At 52.1% G+C, this 21,488-nt stretch overlaps 1 long non-coding RNA gene across 1 annotated transcript; it reads left to right on the forward strand.

Annotated features, from left to right (window-relative positions):
• Window positions 1-4,208: 4,208 nt before the first annotated feature.
• Window positions 4,209-9,535, forward strand: LOC138416842 (uncharacterized). Its single transcript, XR_011247869.1, has 3 exons — window positions 4,209-4,277; window positions 4,844-4,926; window positions 9,142-9,535. It is a non-coding gene; the product is annotated as an uncharacterized lncRNA (long non-coding RNA).
• The last annotated feature ends 11,953 nt before the right edge of the window (window positions 9,536-21,488 follow it).

The following is a 21,488-nucleotide window of genomic DNA, read 5'->3' on the forward strand; positions in this document are numbered from 1 at the left end:
GTTCATGTGACAAGTTCTGGCCAATGGGGTATAATATCCAAGTGCTCACCGAGAGAGTGCCTGTGCTTTTTTCCCATCCTCCTCACTGGCTGGAATGCAGAGTTGTGGCCAGAACTGAGTGGCTATCTTGGGCCATGGTAGAACCCCCAAAAAAAGAATCCCTGACGAATGTATGAAGCCACCCCGCCAGCCCTGGACTAACACCTCCACACTCCTCTCATGTCAGAGAGAAAGACAGACTTTCCTTTCACCTGTTATTTTGGTTTCCTTTGGCCACTCAAGGGTGTACTTACCCTGAGCGTCCCACAAGCATTTAACCCTGAGCATCCCATGAGCGTTTAACCCTGAGCGTCCCACGAGCATTTAACCCTGAGCGCCCCACTAACATTTAACCCTGAGCGCCCCACTAACATTTAACCCTGAGCGCCCCCACAAGCATTTAACCCTGAGCGCCCCACGAGCATTTAACCCTGAGCGCCCCACTAACATTTAACCCTGAGCGCCCCACGAGCATTTGGCTGGAGGAATCAGTTCTTGTCTTCTTTTCAGGATCATTGCCTGATTAACTGAAACTGTTCCCTGGTCACTGGGTATTTAGGTAGTTTCTGATTCCTCACTGCTCTACATAATTCTACTGCAAACATCTTTGTGCATCTTTCACTATTTGTGATTATCTCCTCAGATTAGAATTCCAGAAGAGGGGTTTAGGAGTCAAAGAACATGAATAATCTTGTTGTTGTTCAGTTGCTAAGTCACATCTAACTCCGTGACCCCATGGACTGCAGCACACCAGATTGCTGTGTGTTCCACTGTCTCCCGGAGTTTGCTCAAATTCATGTCCACTGAGTTGGGATGCTATCCAACTGTCTCACCCTCTGCTGCCCCGCTCTCCTCCTGCCTCTATGTTTCCCAGCATCAGGGTCTTTTCCAATGAGTTGGCTCTTTGCGTCAGGTGGCCAAAGTATTGGAGCTTCTGCTTCAGCATCAGTCCTTCCAATGAACATTCTTAAAACCTGTTAGTACTTGTCATCCCAGGAGGGCCGCAGAGTTAGAACTGAGGGCTATTCAGCCAGAAACGAGGCCCAGGTCTTCTGGAAGGGCTGTCCAGAAGGGAGCCTGCTTGCTCTCCTGGGACCCCTCCCAAAGCATCCTCAAGGACCAGGTCCATTCTCCACACCTCTTGTCCTGCCCTTCTCTGATTACACATCTCTAGCAGGCGCGTCTGACTGGTGGAGCCTCAAGTCCCAGACCTGCACCAAGCTGCAAGGAGGCTGGGAATGTGCGTCTTCTGGCGTCTCTGTCGGGGAGCTGTGGCCACTAGGGTAGGAACGTCCCTGACGTGGAAGATGCAACGTGCGGGGCAGCCAGAAAGTAGGGCAGAGCTTAGTTCCACAAGCAAAGACCCAGCTGGGCCTGTGGGAGGAATGCAGAGAGGTTTCTGGCATCACTTTTCCATTTCTTCTCCACTTATGATGAAGGAACAGCAGGCCATAAAGGCGACAAGGATATGATTCCTGGTTGTGTCAGCCTCACAGTTAACCCAGCTCTGCAAGAGCTGAGTGAGAGCCGGCAATCCACGTCTGTCAGGACACAGGCCCCTTTCTCTCTCCACCACCCGAGGCCAGCAAGTCAACCTGGATGTCCTCCTCCAGCTGTGGTTGTGTCTCTCTGACCACTGACCACACCCCTTAAGGGGAGGGCCTGTTTGCCCAGCACCCAGACAGGCTCTGGCACACAGAGGGTGCCCAACAGATAAATCTTGAATGAATGAATAATGACAGTCAGTTCTCAGCCTTGGAAGGAAGCTTGGAATCTTGCAATTAGCATTTCTTGATTCAACCAATATTGAACGCCTACAATGCTCCATAAAGAAGGTTGAGCACTGAAAAACTTTCTAACTGGTGGTGCTGGAGAAGATTCTTGAGAGTCCCTTGGACAGCAAGGAGATCAAACCAGTCAATTCCAAAATCAACCCTGAATAAGTCATTAGAAGGACTGATGCTAAAGCTGAAGCTCCAAAACTTTGACCACCTTGATGCAAAGGGCTGACTCATTGGAAAAGACCCTGATGCTGGGAAAGACTGAGGACAGGAAGAGAAGGGGGAGAAGAGGATGAGATGGCTAGATTGTATTACTGACTCAATGGACATGAATTTGAGCAAACTCCGGGAGACAGTGAAGGACAGGGGAGCCTGGCGCGCCGCAGTCCCTGGGTTCGCAGAGTCGGACACGACTGAACGACTGTACAACAACAAGACTCCAGGCTCTGTTTTCGGTGCTGGGGATACTGTAGGAAAGGTAACAAACATAGTCGGTGGGGCTGGACACTAAATGTGAGTATGATCCAAAGTATGGATGTCACGAAACACAATGTGACCTGATATTCACTGTTCAGTCCTTTACGACCCCATGGACTGTAGCCTACCAGGCTCCTCTGTCTGTGGGATTTTTCCAGGCAAGAATACTGTAGTGGGTTGCCATTTCCTTCTCCAGGGGATCTTTCCCACCCAGAGATCAAATCCAGTTCTCCTACATCGAAGGCGGATTCTTTACTATTGAGCCACCAGGTAAAACTTTAGGAAGTTTTAGGAAGAAAGGAAGCTTTAGGAAGAAAGATAACACTGGATAAGTAACTTAGAGAGGCTAATTTAAAAAAAAAAAAAAAGTGGTTGTGAAGTCCTGTCTTAGAAGAAGACATTTGAGCAGAGACCTGAAGTAAGCAAGCCAGGAGAAGCGTATTCCAGGCAGAGGAAACAGCTGGTGCAAGGGCCCTGAGGTAGGAATGAGCTTGATATGTGCTGTTTGCACCGAGGCAGCCAGGAAGGGAAGGGTTATACTGAATTTCCCAACTTCAGCAAATCTACGGAACACTTCACTGGCAACTGGCGGAAGCAGTGGGATGGGAGTGGGATGAGTTTTTCACTCTTAAGCTTCTCTGGAAAAACATGTCAGGGAGAGACAGTAAATCTTGATTTGTCCCAAAAAACAATGGGCCTGTGAAACCAATGAAGCGTCAGGCTGAAAGTAAACGGCTAAAGGGCTGGGGCACGGGTGGCTCATGTGGAAGTCGTTAACGGATCTGCGTTTGAAAAAGAATTTCCCAGTTCGGGGCAGAAGCCTCTGGTCAGCATCAAAAAGATGTTTATTGTGGTGCCTCCCTGCAGACATGAAAAATGGAGATTTGCTGCCTAGCTGGAGATGTGGAAAGATGTACCCGATATGTTAAGTGGGAAAAAATAGGTCACAGGGCAGTGTAATATATTATGTGACCCTTTAGGGCAGTTACCCATTCATTCATTCATTTGGAAAATATTCAGTACAGGCCTACTCTGTGTTGGCACCCTGCTGGCTGTGGGGGACGCAGACATGACCCTCCCTGCCTCCTGGAACTTTCTGCACAGTGGAGAAGGCAGATAATGATCAGAATATCTAATCATCGAATACAAATATATCGTCACAAGCTTTGATCAGAGCTAAAAAAAAAAAAAAAAAAGATACCTGGGACGGCAAGAATGTACAGAGACATCAGGTGATGGAAAAAGCCTGAAAGGATGTACTCCAAAATGTGAACGGGGAAGTAAAGCTTCAGGAGATCCCACTTTTCTTATCTTCCCCCTTCTTCCGTTTGTGTGTTCTAATTTTTTTTAAGCAATGTCATACTTTATAATTAAGCGAATTGAAAAACACAAATAAAACCAAAGTGAACAGAGGAATTGGAAGTCATGTGTCCAAAGATGATTTAACCCCAGGAAAGGAAGGAAGGACATGTGAGAATCTGCTAACTGTGTTGGCTTCCAGGAAGCGGAGCCAGAGGCTGGGGTGGGAGAGACAACCTCATAGCTCACTGGAGGCCCCTTAAGCTGTTTGAGTATGCACGAATGAGAAAACAAACAACAATAATAAAAATAAGCAAAGATACTTTCAAATGAAACTTCAAATCAGGTTTTATTTTTGTGAAAAATGAAAAAGGCCAGAGAAGGATCTTAGGACAAATAAATTAACTAAGCCAAATTTCCACAAAAAAGCTGTGTGCTTCTCTCTGGAGGGGGGCCTTCTTGTTTTCATCTCCTTACTTTTCCATGTCTCCTATATTCAAAATTAGAAGACTAAAAAAGACAAGGAAAAAAGATCTCTGTGCTCCGAAAGGCATTGTTCTGCCTGCTTTTCACAGTAACTCTCTAATGTGCCTGTTCATTGTTCCCATTTGACAGATGAGGAAACTGAGGCTCAGCTGATGAGGCCCCTGGCCAGAGGTCACACAGCTGGACTGAACCCAGGTTTGTCTAACCCCCCAAAGTCTGTTTTAAACCAGGATGCTCAGGTGCCCTTCAAGATGTCCTTCACGGAAATTAGCATTGCTTTTGAAAATCAGAGGGGGAGAAAACCAAACAAACCAAACAAGAAATATGACATTTTTTAAACCACTTCTTCAGGCTCTGATGGGGCCTGAGACCGACTGGGCTTGGGCAGGATTTCCCGGCAGGGGCACTGTTTGTACTTTGGGTGGGGTGTTCCTTCATGGTGCCTGGCCATCCCCCCACCCAGTCCATGCAGGTCCCTGCCCTCTGAAGACCAGCTGTGTCCCTCAGTCCTGCGTCATCCAGACCCCCATCCCTCCCCGAGGCTTCCCCTATTGAAGACTGCTGCGGGGCGCCCTGTGGTGACACCACCTCCCGCAGTGGGCTGAGCGCTTCCCAGGCTGTAAACCCCCTGTTAGAGTTGACCCTCTAACAGGGAGGGAGCTGACCCTCCCCGCAGACGAGGGGAGAGACGAGGCTCAAAGAGGCTGGGTGACTTGCCCGAGGTCACACAGTAAGCGCTGAACCCTTGGTCTTGTCCTCAGGTTGCAGCATCTCCCCTTGGGGACCCGGCAAGCCTAGGAGCTGTCTCTTATGGCCCTGGGATCAGGCTGAAGGGGAGAAAGAGGTGTGTGAACTGCAGTCCCCGGTCCCCGGGCCAGGTGGCCGCCAAGGACCGCTGTTCACTCTCTGGCCAGTGGAGGCCAGGCGGGGAGACTCGGAGCCCCAGGCTGCAGGGCGGGCGCTGGGGACGGGAAAGCGCGGCTCCCTCTGCCTGCCCGGCAGCGGCCGTGGCCACCCGCCAGGCCCCGCCTGACGTCAGGCTCTGACCAGGGACATAATGTGCTGGCGTGGGGACAAGGGCTGGCTGCAGGGAGACGGGCCCGGAGGCGGGGCGGTCAGGGGGAGACAGGCAAGTGGGGAGCAAACAGGAAAGGGAGAAACAGACAGAGTTCAAGACGCAGAGACTCGAGGAGGCGGAGAAGAGAAACACAGAACCAGAAAGAAGGCACCCCGAGGGCGGGGCGGGGGTGGGGGGTGGGGGGAGACCCAGGATATGAAAGGGGAAATTGAGGTGGAAATTGAGAGAGACCCAGAGATGCAGAAAAACAGCAATAGAAAGTGGTTTAGAGAAAGCTGCGGGCAGGTGAGGGGGACAGACAGACAGCAGAGATCAGAGGGGGGTGGGGTTTAAGTGCAAGTTTGGGAGACCCCAGACCTGGGCGGGACTGTGGCTCTGCCCCGGGGGCTGATGACTCAGCACTCCCAGCCTCTGATTCCCGACCTGGGTGCTGGGACCCCCGGTCACAGGCCTTGCTCATTTGGGGAGGGGGCAGGGGACCCCCTCTACAATAGGGATGGTGGGAGTCCAGCTGCAGGAGCCTTCTGGCAGCACTAGGCAGGCAATGAGAGCTGCAGACACAGGAGGTGACGACTAGAGGGGGTGGGCAAGGCAGGAGAGAGAAATAGTGAGAGCAAGGGGAAAGGGGAGAGCTGACCCCGCGGAAAAGAGCCCCCGCTCCAGAGCACCCCCTGCCCTGCTGCCGCCGGGCGTCCCCCAGCCACCCCGGCGCGACTCGGACACAAGGCCACTGTCACAGACCTTGGCCCGGCCTTGCCTGTCTCAGGGCCCAGCCCCCTGTTTATGGGCTCGAGAAGGCCATGATCCCAGGGCCATCACGTCACCAAAGCCAAACAAGGCCAGGGCCCGCTCACTGCCGGCCTTCCAGCCCTGTCACCCCTTATCCAGCTTAATTATTAAACGTCCTAGCAGGGCCGAGGGTCTGAGCCAGCTGCCCTCCCAGGGGTGGGCAGGGGTGACTGTGTGTCCCTCATTCATGCAAGGGCACACACAGTCTCGAGACCCCAGGCTGTACTTGCAAAGTGCCCTTTCTCTTGCCCCCACTTCTCCCAGGAGCCTCCATCACCTTCATCTTCATCCTCAGAGTTAGTAAGCTGAAGCAGCTACTGGGTATGGGGCATGGTCCCTAGACCCCCTGACAGTCCCAAGAGAGTGAGCGATATTATTATTCTATTTTCCAAATGAAGAAACTGAGGCTCAGGAAGCTAGAGGCCATCTGCTAACTTGTTAAGCAGCAGAGCCATGCGTCCAGCCAGGCCACCCTGTTGAGCGGATAGCAGCCCCCATTACCTTAGCAGCTGCTGAGTGCCAGGCTGCGCGAGCCAGATGCCTTACCCACACTGTCTCTTTCAAGTGAGGTGGCAGTTCTCAGCCCAGTATGATTTTTTTCCCCTCAGGAGGCTTTAACTACATCGGGGGTCATTTGGGGTTCTCACAACTGGGGACATCCTCCTGGCATCTCAGGGGTGGAGGTCACTGATACCTTTCAGCATCCCGCCCTGCAAAGGGCAGCCCCCACAGCAGAGAACGTGAGTAAATAAGAGTGGTTCAGTTGTGTCAGGACAGGCGAGACCCCGCTATAAGGAGAGGACAGGCGAGAGTTCCGCTGTAAGTGGAACACGCGAGAGCCCCGCTGTAAGATGAGGACAGGCGAGAGCCCCGCTATAAGGAGAGGACAGGCGAGACCCCGCTGTAAGGAGAGGACAGGCGAGAGCCCTGCTGTAAGGAAAGGACAGGCGAGAGTTCCGCTGTAAGTGGAACACGCAAGAGCCCCGCTGTGAGATGAGGACAGGTGAGACCCCGCTGTAAGGAGAGGACAGGCGAGAGCCCGCTGTAAGGAAAGGACAGGTGAGAGCCCGCTGTAAGGAGAGGACAGGCGGGAGCCCCGCTGTAATGGGAGGACAGGCGAGACCCCGCTGTAAGGGGAGGACAGGCGAGAGCCCCCCTGTAAGATGAGGACAGGCGAGAGCCCCCCTGTAAGGAGAGGACACGCGAGAGCCCGCTGTAAGATGAGGACAGGCGAGAGCCCGCTGTAAGGGGAGGACAGGCGAGAGCCCTGCTCTAAGGAGAGGACAGGCAAGAGCCCCGCTGTAAGGGGAGGACAGGCGAGAGCCCCGCTGTAAGATGAGGACAGGCGAGAGCCCCCTGTAAGGAGAGGACAGGCGAGAGCCCCCCTGTAAGGAGAGGACAGGCGAGAGCCCCGCTGTAAAATGAGGACAGGCGAGAGCCCCTCTGTAAGGAGAGGACAGGCGAGAGCCCCTCTGTAAGGAGAGGACAGGCGAGAGCCCCCCTGTAAGGAGAGGACAGGCGAGAGCCCCCCTGTAAGGAGAGGACAGGCGAGAGCCCCCCTGTAAGGAGAGGACAGGCGAGAGCCCCGCTGTAAAATGAGGACAGGCGAGAGCCCCTCTGTAAGGAGAGGACAGGCGAGAGCCCCTCTGTAAGGAGAGGACAGGCGAGAGCCCACTGTAAGGAGAGGACAGGCGAGAGCCCGGCTGTAAGGGGAGGACAGGCGAGAGCCCTGCTCTAAGGAGAGGACAGGCGAGAGCCCCGCTGTAAGGAGAGGACAGGCGAGAGCCCGCTGTAAGGAGAGGACAGGCGAGACCCCGCTGTAAGGAGAGGACAGGCGAGAGCCCCGCTGTAAGGAGAGGACAGGCGAGAGCCCGCTGTAAGGAGAGGACAGGCGAGACCCCGCTGTAAGGGGAGGACAGGCGAGAGCCCGCTGTAAGGGGAGGACAGGCGAGAGCCCGCTGTAAGGAGAGGACAGGCGAGAGCCCGCTGTAAGGAGAGGACAGGCGAGACCCCCCTGTAAGGAGAGGACAGGAGAGAGCCCCCCTGTAAGGAGAGGACGGGCGAGAGCCCCGCTGTAAGGAGAGGACAGGCGAAAGCCCCGCTGTAAGGGGAGGACAGGCGAGAGCCCTGCTCTAAGGAGAGGACAGGCGAGAGCCCCGCTGTAAGGAGAGGACAGGCGAGAGCCCCGCTGCAAGGAGAGGACAGGCGAGAGCCCCGCTGTAAGTGGAACAGGTGAGAGCTCTGCAGTAACCCTGTTACAATCTCCAGTCGCAGACGTGGAAGCCGAGGCACAGACAGAGAGCCCCACTGCCGCAGCTCCCACCCCGGGACCCTGCTCTTCCCTCACGGGACCCAAGGCCACTTCTGATGGCGTCTGCCCTTAGGAGACCTCAACTAACCTCTATTCCAGGCCCTTTGAAGCCCTTGCTTGCCTCGTATAAACAAGGCCTCACTGCTTTTTCGCATGTGAAGATGGGGTTTTAATCACTGACTGAGGAAAGAGATCAGGCCAAAAAGTCACCGAGACAGTCAGAATGTCTTAGCTGTGTTTGCATTTTACTCACAACAGCACAGGGGACCACTGGGAAGTGGCCTCACAGGGATTCGTGGGGCAAAGGTTTCCTGAGCACTGCTAGGCGCCAGGCCCTGTCTCTGGTGCAGGTGACACGGCAGAGAACCAGACAGACCGGCCCTGCTGGGTCTTTAAGAGATAGTAGTCTCGTGGGGATGGTGGATAATCAACAAGAAAACAAACAAACAGCGAAGACAATTTCAGAGTGTGTTCAGACTGTGGGGAGAGGGAAGGGCTGTTACAGGGAGGGTAGAGTCCAAGGGGGCCTTTCTGAGGAGGTGGGACCTGAAGGATAACAAGCAATACCCTTGGGAAGAGGCAGGGCGAAAGGCTCCAGGCCGAGGGAACAGCATGTGCAAAGGCCCCGAGGCAGGCGCATGCGTGGAGTGTTGAGGCCCAGCGAGCAGGCACGGGGCTGGAGAGGTGCTTAGAGAGGTAACCAGCACACAGTCGTGTAGGACTCTGTGGCCACTGTAAGGGCTTTGCATGTGCTCTGAGGGAGCTGGGGGTTATAGGGTGATTTTAAGCAGAAAAGGCACAAGACTTAGCTTAGGTTCTAACAAGATCCCTTTGGATGAATGATGCTCCCTTTCCCAAATATCCTCCTCTTAATTCCCCAGACCTTTGAACGTCACTTTGTATGGTATAAGGAACTATGATTTAGTTAAAGATCTTGAGCTGGGAAGATGATCCTGGATGATCTGAGTGGGCTCAACGGGATCATGGGAGTCCTTATAAGATGGAGGCTGAAGGAGGTTTGACCACGGAAGAGGAGAAGGCAGAGAGAATGAACGGACCAGACTGGAAGGAGGCACGTTGAAGAGGGAGGAAGGGGCCACAAGCCAAGGGATGCGAGTCACCACTGGAAGTTGGAGAAGGCAGGAAACGGCCTCTCCCCAGAGCCTCCGGCAGGAGCCAGCCCTGCCAGCATCTCGACTTCAGTCCAGAGACTGATTTCAGACTTCTGACCTCCAGAACTCTAAGTAAATAAATTTGTGCTCTTAAGCCACGAAATCTGTGATCATTCGCTACAGCAGCCATGGGAAACGGATGCAGATGCCATGGGGAAGACAGAGGTGGGGAGAGTGGGGTGGGAGCTGGGGGGCCAAGGCTGGGGGCTACTGCAGTAGTCCAGGCAGGAGATGAGGGTGGGCGGAGAGAAGTGGGTGGATTCAAGAGAACTTTAGAAACCCAAACAGGCAGCCTTGCTGATGGACTGGATGCAGCACTGGGGCGGGGCGGGGGGGTGGGGGGGTGCGGCTGGGAGCCAGTGTCTCTGGCTCACCCAGTCATCTCTGGGCTAGTGCCCAGGACACAGAGTTGGCCACCACGCAGTTCCTGCTCTGGGGAAGAATTCAGCTGGAGAAGGCCCAGGAATAGTTACAGGGTGATAGGGGAGACCAGGCTCAGCTACCCTAGAACCTCGCACCTCACACATTCAGGTCTCTGCCACATGCTCAGGGAGGCCTCCCTGACCACCTGTCTTAGAGAACCCCTCCCTCCACCTCTTTCTCCTCCTGCTTTGCCTCGCCTCATGTGTCTTGTGGTCACGCTACATGCGTGTCTGTTTCTTTGCTGTCTGACTCCCTTCCCTGCTCAATATCAGCTCCACAAGGAGGACTTGGCCTGACTTGTTTAGCACTGAATCTCAGCACCCAGCGTCGGCCCGCCTGAGAGGTGCTCAGCACGTGTGTGTTGAATGAATGAATGAATCCATGTTTTCCGACAAGGACGCTAAGAAAAGTCAGAACAAGGGAAGTGACTAGCTCAGGGTTACACAGCGGTTCAGTGTGGGACGAGGATTTGAACCCAAACTGATTCCAAAGTTTGCATTAAGTTGCCCACCTCCTTTTAATACCAATGACACAAACTGTGCTTGAGAAGTTTCCACATTGTGGGATGTAGTACTCCATCCTTCATGAACGTCAGACATTCTGCTTTTTAAAGTGTTTGTTCGGTTGGCTGTGCCAGGTCTTGTAGCATGGGGGATCCTCAGCCTTTTTTGCAGCATGCGGGATCTTTAGCTGTGGCGTGCAAACTCTTTCTTAGTCACGGCATGTGGGACCTAGTTCCCTGGCCAGGGATGGAACCCAGGCCCCCTGCATTGGGAGTGTGGAGTCCTAGCCACTGGACATCAGGGCAGTCCCCAGACATTCTAAATGCAGCACCCGAGGGACTCTGCAGGGCACTTGTCATGCCCAGGGACATTACCTGTCATAAAACTGAAGCTCAGTGAGACTGGGCTCTTCCCGGAGGTACACAGCTTGCCAGAAGTAGGGCCAGGATTTGATCCCCACTGCACCGCACACTCAGGGTCTTCTCCCTCAGTCCCAGCATGTTCTGGGCCCCTGAGAAATAAGGTAGGGCCTCCTGGCCTAATGGCCTAAAAGGCAGGGTGAGTGTAGACCACTCCGCCCATGGTCCTGGGGGAAGTCCAGCAACACCTCAAGCTGGGAGCTTCTGAGAAAGAGTCAGGGGTTAGGATCTGGGGCCCTGGGGTCACACTTCAGCTCTGCACCTCCCCTGCTGTGTGGCCTCAGGAAAGTGGCCTCCCTTCTCTGACCCAGGGCTCTTCCTGTACTCTAGCTAAAATTCTAGACAAAGCCCTATAGAACACATGTTAAAATAAAAAGACCCAGCCTATATTCTAACTGATATTTTTCATTAGACTATACTGCTTTGGCCAAACACATGCACTCATAATAAAATAAATGAAGCTTAATCTGAAAACATCAGCAATAACGAGGGGAGCTTATTTTCCTCTCCTATGCATGACATCCAGATGTAGGCAGTTCGAGATGGGTTTGAAGATTCCACGAGTTGGAATCCACGTGTCCCACCCTCTGTCCCGTTCACCACTCTGCCATTCCCAGGGTGTGGTCTTCTTGTTCATGCCCCAACACGGAGGCCACAGCACCAGCCTTCTCCTCTGCCTTCCAGGTGGCAGGGTGGAGAAGGAAAGAGAATGAGTAGAGGGCAAACAATAGCTGAATCTCTAGGAAAGTTTCCAGAAACTGCTACACATACTCCCAATTACAACCCAGGAGTTGGAGCTTGGTAATACGGCTGCACCCAGCTGCAAGGGAAGCTGGGGAAACTGTCTTTACTCTGCATGGCGATGAGCTCTGATAAACGTGGATTAAGTACTTGAAAATGGATGAAATCATTTCAGATAAAGATACACGCTGGGAAGGGAGAAGACAGGGTGACCTGCGGGAAGCTGTGTGTGGGGAAGGCCTCTGGGAGGTGACATTCTTGTAATTTGGTTGCTAGGTTGTGTCCGACTCTTTTGCGACCCCGTGGCCTGGAGCCCACCAGGCTCCTCTATCCATGGGATTTCCCAGGCAAGAAGACTGGAGTGACACAGTTGATATATAAATGAGAAGACAGCCTGGGGCTGAGCATTCCGGGAACAGAAAGTGCTTGCTCAGAAGTAGGAACGGGCCTGGTTGATGAAGAAACAGGAAGGAGGCCAGCGTGGCTGAGATGGGATGGGGATGGGGCTGGGGGCCCGCTGGGGAGGAGGTGGGGTCACAGAGGTCAACGGGGCTAGATGCAGGGCGACACTGGGAGGCCCTGGCTGGAGTGTGGGGCTTTTTCTATCTGTGCAGCAGGGTGATACAGGAGGGCTGAGGTTGAGGACGCACCTGACTTGCTGTGACATCCTTCTGAAAGGACGCAGAGCCCCCTGAGCCTGGGAAACATACCAGATCCTTGGCAGAGCTTCATCTGTTCTTCACTCACTCGCCCATTTATTCCTTCAATGAGTGGGCTGTAGTAACAGGACTGACCCCACCCTCAGGAGAAGGACTGAGCAGACAAGCAGATGCAGCTCACAGGTGGCTGTGGGCACCCTGAGGAGATGGGTGGGGCTCCAGGAGGGCCCACCATCACCTGGGAACCAGCAGGAGCTTCCCACAGGGGTGATTTTGAGCTGATGTTTGAACCAGAAGGAAGCGTGATCTTGGGGAGGTCTGGAGAGGAGGGAGACCAGAGTCCAGGTGGAGGGAATAGCTTGTGCCCAGGCCTGGAGGATCAGGAAGAGAAGTGCCCATTCGAGAAACTCACCAGATGCTGGACTGGCAAGAGCGAGGAGGTTGAGAGGGGAGGTGAGCGGAGGTCAGGTCTCAGAGAGCCCAGAGGAGGGGCTTGGGGTTTCCGGGGTTCCAGGCAGGAGGCTGTGTTAAGAGCCCTGACCCCAAGTCCCAGGGATGGGCCCGGGGTCAAATCGAGATAGGCAGGGACCTGGCTCTCCTCCGAGGATGTGCATGAGCTCCCTGATGATGGGGGTTGCTGCCTTCCCATGGCACTGCCCGCTGGGGTGTTCTTCTCTTGCTCCCAGCCCTGAGAGTGCCCTCTGACTGAGCCCCCTCCAGGCAACGCCTCCCATCACCCCCAAGGCCCCCATCCCTGCCCCCATCCCTCCCTGAGACATCGCCACAGAGTTGCCTGACCCTGGCATCCCTGCAAGAGTGTCTATAATACATCTGCAATCAGACTCGCCCATTTCACAGAGGGAGGAACTGAGGCCCTATGAGAAAGAGACTCTTCTTCCCCCAGTCTCCCTTCCAGGTTGGAAGAGTGTCACAGCCTGCTCCCCCATCTCCTGACACCTAGCCCTGAATCTTCACACAGTTTAATTTTTTTAAAAAAGAAGAAGGAAGAGGAGGAGGAGGAGGAAGAGAAGGGGCAGTGAGAGAGGGAAAGAAGGCAGATGGAAGGGAGGAGAGAAGGAAGGGCATGAACAAGTCACATTCAAATCAGACTTGTAAGTGTGGGCCCTTTCCAGGGAAGGGAAAGGAATTAGTGCACCCTGACCACGTGCCGGGCACCTCACCTACATCCGCTCCATCAGTGGGATCCTCCCAGCTTCACAATACAAGGGGTACAGGACATCCTCTGATTGGTTTGGAAAACAGAGAGGCTGGGCAGCCTCCCCACCGTCACACAGCTCTTATCTGGAAGAGAGGAGATTCCAAGACCATTCCGGCTGCAGTTCTAGCCCCACGAACTCTCCTATCGCCAGCCCAGGCCCCTGCTCCCCTGCCTGCAGAAGCTGCAGCCTCATCTCCCCAAGTGAAACAGCAGCAGTTTTCCCTGGCTGCCCACAAGCCTGAAGATATGTTTCCTTTGGCGCATGCTGCATTTTAATAAAATTTGAGCCAGTGTTCACAAATAAAGAGATTTTTACATAAAAACTCAGATTTCTACTTCCCTTCAAACATTGGAGGATTGGACTCAGCTAGGTCCACATTCTTTCTGACAATAATCAGCTGGGAATGGGCACATGAGAAAGGACCCCCCCTGCCTCACACTCCCCACATCTCCCTGCTGTCTCCTTGGCCTTGAGGCCAAATGCCAGTAGCCATTTATCCCAATACATACACTGTTGTTTTTCTGAGGGCAGGGACATTTTCTCTGTACCCTTCTTGAAAAGAAGAAAACAAATAATAACCCAAAAGGGATCAGGTTTCCAGAAAAATGGGAGAATGCATATTTCTTTGTGGAATTTTCTTAGTGTTTATTATGCAAACAGAGTGTGGCTAAGCTCCCACACCAGTACTGAGGTTTCTACCCGGTGACCCTAAGTAGGATTGTCAAATTTAGCATATAAAAATATAGAATGCCCAGTTAAATTTGACCTTCAGATCAACAACAGATTTTATTTTTAAGTAAAAGTATAGCCCATTCAATAATTGGGACAGATGTAAACTAAAATATTTGCTTTCTTTATCTGAAATTCGAATTTAACTGGTCATCCTTTATTTTATCTGGCAACCCCATCTAGAGGGGTTGAGAGCGGGTCTCTAAGGGGTTTGCATTTGAATCCAGTTTCCTCCTCTCTGTCTGGGTGATTTAAGACAAGTCAATTGAAGTTCTCTGGGCTTCAGATTTTTCATCCTACCAGGGATAATAATAGTGTGATGACTTGATATGTGTGTAAAGAGCTGAAGGCAGAGCCAGGCTCATTCTACACACGCAGGAATGTCAGGGACTGGGATCCACGCCATCGTCCTCCTATGCACGCACTAGTCATCTCCCTTCTTTTCTATCTGAACCCCAATTTGTGCCAGTCACTCCTTGCCCAGGGGAAAATTGTGATTGGTCAGCTAACTGTGGCGTATCCATGCCAGTCTTCTACTGATTGGTCCAAGGTGAGCATGTGACCTGGTTCTGACCAATGAGATCCAATAGGCAGTTTGCGGGAGGAGACGTCCAGGGAGACTGTTCTTCCACTAAGGAGGGTTGGCAAGGCTGCCACTGCCTTCTCTGCTTGCTGTGGATACAGCCATGGGACCTGGGAATGCTTGACCTCAGTCATCATCTTGTGCCAATTAGGTGGCAAAAGCCAGCGTGCTGAGGATGGCAAAGGGCAAGGTCAGAGGACTCCATGCTAAACTCTTTTTAAAGTAAATGACAGGTGTTCTTATGGCTGAAGTCACTGTTATTTGGCTCTAAAGAGAGGCAGCTAAGAGCATGACCTCTGGAGTCAGCTATCTGGCGTCACACCTCAGGTATGTCACTTCCTAGCTCTGTGCCTGCGTTCCCTACGTGGAGGGAAGAGAAATCTCCTCCTGGGGTTGTAAAGAATAAATGAGTTAGTGTAGGAGGAGTGCCTATTAAAGTGCCTGGCCAGTTAAGTTCAGCATATAACTGTTGGTCATTGTGATTCTTCAGTTATCAGCACCCAAGCATTTCTAATTGATACAGACATTTCGTTAAGTCCAAAATTCTCAAATGCTATGAAACTCTGAGAGCTAATAATAAAGAATCTAAGCCGCCCCCCTCAATATAAGCAAACGTTGCATTCTTTTCAGTAAGTGTCAAAAGTCTCCAAAGAATTAGTATGCGTGTTTCTTCATACCTCATTCATCCTGCAAGGACTGAAACTGAATGGGCTACTCTCCATCAGCTTCCAAGGAGGAAAAAAAGAGGTGTCTACCACTCATAAAAATAAGTGATGGTCCTACCCTCTGGGAGTTGGGTAGAAACTCCAGGGCCAAAATATGGTGGACTGAGCATAATTATATTAGTTAGGAATGCCTTCTTTAGCCCTCAGTTCAGTTCAGTTCAGTTCAGTTTAGTCGCTCAGTCGTGTCCAACTCCTTGTGACCCCATGAATCGCAGCACGCCAGGCCTCCCTGTCCATCACCAACTCTTGGAGTTCACCCAGACTCGCATCCATCGAGTCCGTGATGCCATCCAGCCATCTCATCCTCGGTCATCCCCATCTCCTCCTGCCCCCAATCCCTCCCAGCATCAGAGCCTTTTCCAATGAGTCAACTCTTCACATGACGTGGCCAAAGTACTGGAGTTTCAGCTTTAGCATCATTCCTTCCAAAGAAATCCCAGGGTTGATCTCCTTTAGAATGGACTGGTTGGATCTCCTTGCAGTCCAGGGGACTCTCAAGAGTCTTCTCCAACACCACAGTTCAAAAGCATCAATTCTTCGGCGCTCAGCCTTCTTCACAGTCCAACTCTCACATCCATTCATGACTACTGGAAAAATCATAGCCTTGACTAGACGGCCCTTAGTCGGCAAAGTAATGTCTCTGCTTTTGAATATACTATCTAGGTTGGTCATAACTTTTCTTCCAAGGAATAAGCGTCTTTTAATTTCATGGCTGCAATCACCATCTGCAGTGATTTTGGAGCCCCAAAAAATAAAGGCTGACACTGTTTCCACTGTTTCCCCATCTATTTCCCATGACGTGATGAGACCGGATGCCATGATCTTCGTTTTCTGAATGTTGAGCTTTAAGCCAACTTTTTCACTCTCCTCTTTTACTTTCCTCAAGAGGCTCTTTAGTTCCTCTTCACTTTCTGCCATAAGGGTGGTGTCATCTGCGTATCTGAGGTGATTGATATTTCTCCCAGCAATCTTGATTCCAGCTTGTGTTTCTTCCAGTCCAGCGTTTCTCATGATGTACTCTGCATAGAAGTTAAGTAAGCAGGGTGACAGTATACAGCCTTGATGTACTGTGGCTTAAATAGTAAAGGCATTTAATTTTTTCAGAGGACAAAAAGGCTGGAGATAGATAGTTTCAGGGTCAAGGCAGCATCTCAACAGTATCATCCAGAATCCAGCCACTTCCAACCTTTCCACTTAGCCACCCTATGTGTTGGCTTTTTGTCATTAGTCTTGTCTCCTTGTGGCCACAAGATAGCTGCCACCACCCCTAGCATCACATCCTTAACAGAGTTCGAGACAGGAGAAAGTGCTGAGGGGAGAGGGGAACCTCCTTTTTCCTTGAGCTCTTTTAACCTGGGAAAGGAGGCGACAGAGGATGAGATGGCTGGATGGCATCACTGACTCGATGGGCATGAGTCTGAGTGAACTCCGGAAGTTGGTGTTGGACAGGGAGGCCTGGTGTGCTGAGATTCATGGGGTCGCAAAGAGTTGGACACAACTGAGCTACTGAACTGAACTGAACTGGACATACGTCTGTTCTACCCTGCAAGAAGGCTGGGAAAGTAAGTTGAAATCAAGAAGAATGGGATAATATGACTAAGTTAGCCCCATCTTAATCCCTCCCCTGGGGCTGGACTTATCACCTCCTACTCCTTAACAAAATCAAGGTTCTGCTTTTGAAGATAGGAGAGTCTGGCTGTTGGATAGACAACAATGGTGTTACCAACGTGTAAGCCTCAGCTTCTTCCAGAAATCTCACTGTGGTAAAGGGATTAAGACAGGAAAGGGGGCAGATGCTCAGGACAGAGAACAGGCAGTAAGAAGGTGGAGGAGGGGTGATGCCGCCCAGGGCTTGGAAACCGGAGGACGGTGCTTCGTCAGGGCTCCTCATCTGGGGCCCTAGCCCTGACTCTGCCAGGAGCCAGCTGTGTGGCCTTGAAACAGTCCCTTCCCTTCTCTTGGCCTCAGTGCCCGTACTGTGTAGGTGGATCTTCTTTGGCCAGGAGCTTGGCTCAACAGTTCTCCTACCTGCACATGCAGGAAACAGGGGTCTTTGCTCCACTAGATAAATGACTCTAACCCCTTTGGGTTGTTTGAAAATTGCACCTGGATGACCTAAAGGGTGTGGATTTCAGGGGCCAAAGGAAACTCTTCAGTCCTAGAGGTGTAGGAAAACTTTCAGTACCCTGTGCTAAAGGAGACCTTTAGAACCAATAAAGGGCAATGGAGGACCCTCCAAGGATACAGGAGGGAAGAAAGCTGGCGTGGAGCACTTACACTTTATATCCATTTCTTTTCTTAATTTCCTTATTCTCTGGGTGATCTTGGATGAATATTTAACCACTCCATGCCTTAATTTCCCCATCTATGAAACGCAACATAGTTGAGGCTGCCAGTTGTCCTAAAGTGGAGTGCTGAAGAATTGATGCTTTTGAACTGTGGTGTTGGAGAAGATTCTTGAGAGTCCCTTGGACCACAAGGAGATCCCACCAGTCCATCCTAAAGGAAATCAGTCCTGAATATTCATTGGAAGGACTGATACTGAAGCTGAAACTCCAATACTTTGACCACCTGATGAGAAGAACTGACTCACTGGGAAAAAACCCTGATGCTGGGAAAGATTGAAGGTGGGAGGAGAAGGGGACAACAGAGGATGAGATGGTTGGATGGCATCGCTGACTCAATGGACATGGGTTTGGGTAAACCCTGGGAGTTGGTGATGGACAGGGAGGCCTGGCATGCTGCAGTCCATGAGGTCGAAAGAGTCAGACACGACCGAATAACTGAACTGATACTTCCCCAGGTCCATGGGGGACTTGTAGCTGAGGATGGGGCTGTCCCCATAAAAACTACATTTCCCAGCCTTCCTAGCAGTTAGATGTGGCCATGTGACCAAGTTTTGACCAATGGGATATGGTGTTAAGCCATGGGGACAGCTTCCAGGTCCCGCCTCTCCATTTTCCTGCTGCAGTATGAATGTGGGGTGGAAGCATGTTGTACATGAGGCCAGGACAACACCGTGAGGAGGGGAGGACAGGTTAGCAGCCTGGGCACGACAGTATGGGGCTGCCACATCCGCCCCAGCCTGATAAGTTGGTTGTGACTTAATGCATTGAGACACGTAAGTCACTGAACACAGGGCTAGGAACAAAATATTCCCTCGTGTAAGTGCGTGTGGGTCTAATGCAGAGGTTTTCAACCAGGGGCAATTCTGTATCCTTTTCGATCATCGTGACTGGGAATGGGCAACTGCTCCTGGTCCATCGTGAGTGGCCAGGGATACGTCTAAACATCCTACAATGCTCAGGACAGCCCCCACTGTAGCGAACTGAGTATCCATCCCCAAATGTTAGCAGTGCCGTGGCTGAGGAAACCTGCTCTGATGGAACGATGCCCGCTGCTTACCTAGGGCCCAGGGCATTGTAGGGTGTTTAGATGCAACCCTGGCCTCCACCCACGATGGACCAGGAGGCCTCCGGGTTCCAGGTAATGGGCAGGGTTCTTTGACTTGCTCGTTTGAAAGGCGTCTCTCTGCCCTACCGCATCTTTATATCACTCACCATCTCTGTCTGCACAGGCCCACTCATGGGGCTAGGGGATCTGCATCCAGAGGAAACGATAATCTCATCACGTTTCTGCAGCTCACCCCTACCGTCTCCCACCCCTCCTGCGGCAGCGAGAGACACGTTCAAACAGCTCTGCCTTCCTCCCTACCCACCCCGTTGCCAGCCAGGCCAGTTTCCGGGTGGTGGGCGGAGGGCAGGGTGCCATCCCAGTGCGGTCCAGTTTTCCCAGGCAGGGTGAGAAGGGCAGGGTTGGGTTTTTTTTTTTTTTTCCGCTCCTGGAATGTAGCACCCAGCCCGCCAGGGCCGCCTGCCCAGTAAGAGAGGGCTGAACACTGATAAAGCCTTGTGGACTGTTGAGGAAACTGCTTCCTAGAGAAAAATCCAAATTTCTCCTCTTCAGTTTCCCAGGATGTGGTGAGCCCCAGCCTGCTGGGATGGCAGGGCAGGCTTCCAGAACCTTCTATCCTGGCCACACAGAAACCAAGAGACTGGAGCAAAAAAGCTAACCCCCTGAGGAGCTCTGGGGATTGGCTGAAAATTGTAGGGGAAGTGGAGCCCACGCTACCATGTTCAGAGGCATTTCTTCCTTGTCCCTTCTGTTGGTCAGCTGTCAGTGAGTTACTTAAATATAGACCATGCCCACCCCCGCTCACCATCCAGTGGCTTCCAACCACCGGCACCTGTGTCTCTGTGCTGAGGGTTCTCTCCAGCCACCAGAGCACGTTAAGCCCCTGCCGGGCCGGAAGTGCTCAAGAGTTCATGCCCTGGTGGCAACCCTCAACCAGTGGTGGATAAAAACCCACTTCCTCTCTCCCAGGTAGGACTGCTTCAGCGAGATGTTCTCTGCTGATCCCAGTGCTCCCCAGCAGGAGTGAGCCCCAGCTGGCCACAGCAGTGACCTGCTCAAAAACGTATCCCAGACCGACTGCCTTCGCTCCCATTTGGTGTCCCCACTTCCTTACTTCCTAGGATTACCTCCCAAATACACGACTTGCATTCCTGTCTCAGTATCTGCTTCTGGGGGCACCCAACCTGAGACCTGCGCTTACTATGAGTCAGACAGATATTCGGGGATCAGAGGGGACGTGGTGGACCCCTGCGAGGTGCTCACCGTCAAAAGCGAGGTACCACTCCAAAAGTCACACAAAAGCAGAACTGCAAAGGGTGAAGAGGGCTGAGACTGCGCAGAAGTACAGAACCGGTTAAAACCCTCTGACAGCTGCCCTCTGCTCCCAGGTCAGGATCCAGAGTCTGTATGACAGTCTTTAGGTCCTGCACAGCCTGCCACCACCCGACCTTTCTAGGCGCACCTCTTCGCCCTGGGCGGCAGCCACAGGGGCTTCCTGGCTGCTTCTCAGTTGCGCTGGTTATGCTCCTGCCTCAATGCCTTTGCCACCCCCCTCTCCTGGGTATGCTTTACCCAGATCTTTCCATGACCAGCTCCTTCTTCTTGATTCAAATGTTGATTCAAACATCACCTCCTCAGGCCCCACCAGTCACCCTCTTATCACGAGACCCTGTTCATTTACTTCATGTCATGTATTTGTCTGATGTTCTCTTATCTGTTTGCCTGTTTATTGAATGATCCCCAAACGTGAGCTCCATGAAAGCAGTGACTGTATCCTCGGTGCCTGGAACAAATCCTAGAGCAGAATGTGTGCTCTATGGATGTTTGGTGGAGAAGCGGTTGAATGTTTAAGTGAAAGAAGGAAATAATGAGTGAATGATTGAATGATGTAAGGATGCTGACAGGGTTGGGGAGGTACTGAATCTTGTCTGGAAAATCAGGGAAGACTTCCCTGAGGAGGTGATATAGAAGCTGAGATACAAATGTGCTGTGCTTAATTGCTCAGTCATGTCCGACTCTTTGCAAACCCATGGACTGTAGACCGCCAGGCTTCTCTGTCCATGGGGATTCTCCAGGCAAGAATACTGGTGTGGGTTGCCATGCCCTCCTCCAGGGGATCTTCCCAACCCAGGGACTGAATCCAGCTCTCCTGCATTGCAGGCAGATTCTTTACCATCTGAGCCACCAGGGAAGCCCAAGAACACTGGCGTGAGTAGCTTATCCCTCCTCCAGGTGAATCTTCCCAACCCAGGAATCGAACCAGTGTCTCCTGCATTGCAGGCAGATTCTTTACCAGCTGAGCTACCAGGGTGATGCAAATAGGGATGGGACACTAACTGAGCCAAAGGTGTGGAAGGACTGCCTAGACAGGAGAGAGACAAGCAAATGCCCAGAGGTCACACCTAGGCTGTGCTGGAGGACAAACCAGCTGTAGCTCAAGGCTTCTCTTTGTTTCGGTTGAGGCACGATTGACGTATAGCATTATATTAGTTACAGGCATAGAATATAACAATTTGATATCTGCTTATATTGTGAAATGATAGTCAGAATAAGCCTAGTTAATGTCTGTCACCATACAGAGCTACACACATTTTTTGTCATGATGAGAACGTTTAAGTTCTGCTCAGTCAGCAACTTTCA

Source organism: Ovis canadensis, chromosome 13 (genome assembly GCF_042477335.2).
Source record: "Ovis canadensis isolate MfBH-ARS-UI-01 breed Bighorn chromosome 13, ARS-UI_OviCan_v2, whole genome shotgun sequence".
Lineage (NCBI taxonomy): Eukaryota > Metazoa > Chordata > Mammalia > Artiodactyla > Bovidae > Ovis > Ovis canadensis.